General features: G+C 37.9%; 1 non-coding gene across 1 annotated transcript; it reads left to right on the top strand.

Annotated features, from left to right (window-relative positions):
- Positions 1-589: 589 nt before the first annotated feature.
- LOC130964294 (small nucleolar RNA R71) lies at positions 590-697 on the top strand. Its single transcript, XR_009080395.1, has one exon. It is a non-coding gene; the product is annotated as a small nucleolar RNA R71 (small nucleolar RNA).
- The last annotated feature ends 2,909 nt before the right edge of the window (positions 698-3,606 follow it).

Genomic DNA, 3,606 nt, shown 5'->3' with positions numbered 1-3,606 from the left:
CCATTGTTGCTAAGTCAGAAGTATTCTGCTTAGAACTCTCTGTCTGTTGCTGAGAAGATGATGGAAAAGGCTTGCTATTGCTAAACCTGTTTCTTCCACCATTATTGTTTTTGAAACCTTGTTGAGGTCTCTCTTGATTCTTCCATGAGAAATTTGGGTGATTTCTCCATGAAGAATTATAGGTGTTTCCATAGGGTTCTCCTAGGTAATTCACCTCTTCCATTGAAGGGTTCTCAGGATCATAAGCTTCTTCCTCAGATGAAGCATCCTTAGTACTGTTTGGTGCATTTTGCATTCCAGACAGACTTTGAGAAATCAAATTGACTTGTTGAGTCAATATCTTGTTCTGAGCCAATATGGCATTCAGAGTGTCAATCTCAAGAACTCCTTTCTTCTGACTAGTCCCATTGTTCACAGGATTCCTTTCAGAAGTGTACATGAATTGGTTATTTGCAACCATTTCAATCAATTCTTGAGCTTCTGCAGGCGTCTTCTTCAGATGAAGAGATCCTCCAGCAGAGCTATCCAAAGACATCTTGGATAGTTCAGAGAGACCATCATAGAAAATACCTATGATGCTCCATTCAGAAAGCATGTCTGAAGGACATCTTCTGATTAATTGTTTGTATCTTTCCCAAGCTTCATAGAGGGATTCTCCATCCTTCTGTCTGAAGGTTTGGACTTCCACTCTAAGCTTACTCCATCTTTGTGGTGGAAAGAACTTTGCCAAGAAGGCATTGACTAGCTTTTCCCAAGAGTCCAGGCTTTCTTTAGGTTGAGAATCCAACCATATTCTAGCTCTGTCTCTTACAGCAAAAGGGAATAGCATCAGTCTGTAGACCTCAGGGTTAACCCCATTAGTCTTGACTGTGTCACAGATTTGCAAGAATTCAGCTAAGAACTGATGAGGATCTTCCATTGGAAGTCCATGGAACTTGCAATTCTGTTGCATTAGAGAAACTAGTTGAGGCTTAAGCTCAAAGTTGTTTGCTCCAATGGCAGGGATAGAGATACTTCTCCCATAAAAATCAGGAGTAGGTGCAGTGAAGTCACCCAGCACCTTCCTTGCATTGTTGGCATTGTTGTTGTTTTCGGCTGCCATGTGTTCTTCTTCCTTGAAGAATTCGGTCAGGTCCTCAACAGAGAGTTGTGCTTTAGCTTCTCTTAGCTTTCTCTTCAAGGTCCTTTCAGGTTCAGGATCAGCTTCAACAAGAATGCCTTTGTCTCTGCTCCTGCTCATATGAAAGAGAAGAGAAAAAGAAAATGTGGAATCCTCTATGTCACAGTATAGAGATTCCTTGAAGTGTCAGAGGAAAAGAGAAATAGAAAGAAGAAGGAGAAGAAGAATTCGAACTTTATTAGTTAGAGTTCGAATTGTGCATTAAGAAGGAGTAGTACTCCATAAATAGAAGGATGTGGGAAGGAGGGAAGAGAATTTTCGAAAATTCAATTAAAAGATTTTGAAAACATTTTGAAAATTTGATTGATAATTTTCGAAAATTAAAAGTGAAAAAGAAATCAAGTGATTTTTTAAAAAGATTTTGAAATTAGAAATTAAAAAGATTTGATTGAAAACTATTTAAAAAAATGTGATTAAAAAGATTTGATTGAAAAGTTATGGTTTTAAAAAGATGTGATTGAGAAGATATGATTTGAAAACAATTTTAAAGGATATGATTTGAAAACAATTTGAAAAGATGTGATTTAAAAAAAATTGATGACTTGCCTAACAAGAAAAGATATGATTCAAACATAAAACCTTCCTTAATAGAAAAGGCAAAAAATGTTCAATCAAATCATTAGTTGTTAGTAAGTATCTTTGAAAAAGGAAAGAAATTGATTTTGAAAACATTTGATTGAAAAGATATGATTTGAAAAAGATTTGGTTTTGAAAAACTTTGAAAACTTGAAAAAAGATTGATTTGAAAACAAAATCTTCCTCCTAGCACCATCCTGGCGTTAAACGCCCAGAATGGTATACATTCTGGCGTTTAACGCCCAAAATGCTACCTCTTTGGGCGTTAAAAGCCCAACCAGGTACCCTGGCTGGCGTTTAAACGCCAGTCTGCCTTCTTCACTAGGCATTTTTGAATGCTCAGCTTTTTCTGTATAATTCCTCTGCAGTATGTTCTGAATCTTCAATTCTTTGTATTATTGACTTGAAAAGACACAAATTAAAAATATTTTTGGATTTTTAATAATCAAAATGCAATAAGAATCAAATAACAACGCATGCAAGACACCAAACTTAGCAGTTTGTATACTACTAACACTATATGAGACACAGAAACATTCAAGCCAAAAGAATTCAAAGATCAGAGTAAGAAATCATCAAGAATTACTTGAAGACCCTTAAGACACATGAATGAATGCATGTAATTGACACCAAACTTAAGATGAGACACTAGACTTAAGCAAGAAACAGCAAATATTTTTTTGGTTTTTATGATTTTGTAATTTTTTTGTGTTTTTCGAAAATTAAGTGGAAAAAGGTATCAAAATTCTTAATGAGAATTCCAGGAATCAGTGCAATGCTAGTCTAAGACTCCGGTCCAGGAATTAGACATGGCTTCACAGCCAGCCAAGCTTTCAAAGAAAGCTTCGGTCCAAAACACTAGACATGACCAAAGGTCAGCCAAGCCTTAGCAGATCACTGCTCCAAAAGCAAAATTGATGAAAATCAACAAGCTCTTGTGGTGATAAGTTGAAACCTCGGTCCAATCAGATTAGACATGGCTTCTCAGCCAGCCAGATTTCAACAAATCATCATGAAACTCTAGAATTCATCTTCAAGAATTTCGAAAAAAATAAATACCTAATCTAAGCAACAAGATGAACCGTCAGTTGTCCAAACTAGAACAATCCCAGGCATTGTTACCAAAAGCTTGCTCAAAACTTGAACAATCCCCGGCAACGGCGCCAAAAACTTGGTGCGCGAAATTGTGAACAATACTTTTTCACAACTCTCATAATCCCCGGTAATGGCTCCAAAAACGTGGTAGCTCAATACCATGGCATTACACAACTTCGCACAACTAACCAGCAAGTGCACTGGGTCGTCCAAGTAATACCTTACGTGAGTAAGGGTCGATCCCACGGAGATTGTTAGCATTGAAGCAAGCTATGGTCATCTTGTAAATCTTAGTCAGGCAAACTCAAATATATATGATGATGAACGAAAATAATATAAAGATAAAGATAGTGATACTTATGCATATCATTGGTGTAAGAGCTTCAGACAAGTGTATGAAGATGCCTTCCCTTCCGTCTCTCTGCTTTCCTACTGCCTTCATCCAATCCTTCTTACTCCTTTCCATGGCAAGCTCGTGTAGGGTTTCACTGTTGTCAGCAGCTACCTCCCATCCGCGCAGTGAAAGCTAATGCACGCACTCTGTCACAGTACTGCCAATCACCGGTTTGGTTCCCTCCCCTACCGGAATAGAATCCCTCTTTTGCGTCTGTCACTAACGCCCAGTAGGTTACAGGTTTGAAGCACGTCACAGTCATTCAATCATTGAATCCTACTCAGAATACCACAGACAAGGTTAGACCTTCCGGATTCTCTTGAATGCCGCCATCAGTTCTTGCCTATACCACGAAGACTCT

This window comes from Arachis stenosperma, chromosome 2 (genome assembly GCF_014773155.1).
Source record: "Arachis stenosperma cultivar V10309 chromosome 2, arast.V10309.gnm1.PFL2, whole genome shotgun sequence".
Taxonomy (NCBI): Eukaryota; Viridiplantae; Streptophyta; class Magnoliopsida; order Fabales; family Fabaceae; genus Arachis; species Arachis stenosperma.
Note: the sequence above shows the minus strand (reverse complement) of the source record. Positions and strands in the feature narration are given on the sequence as shown.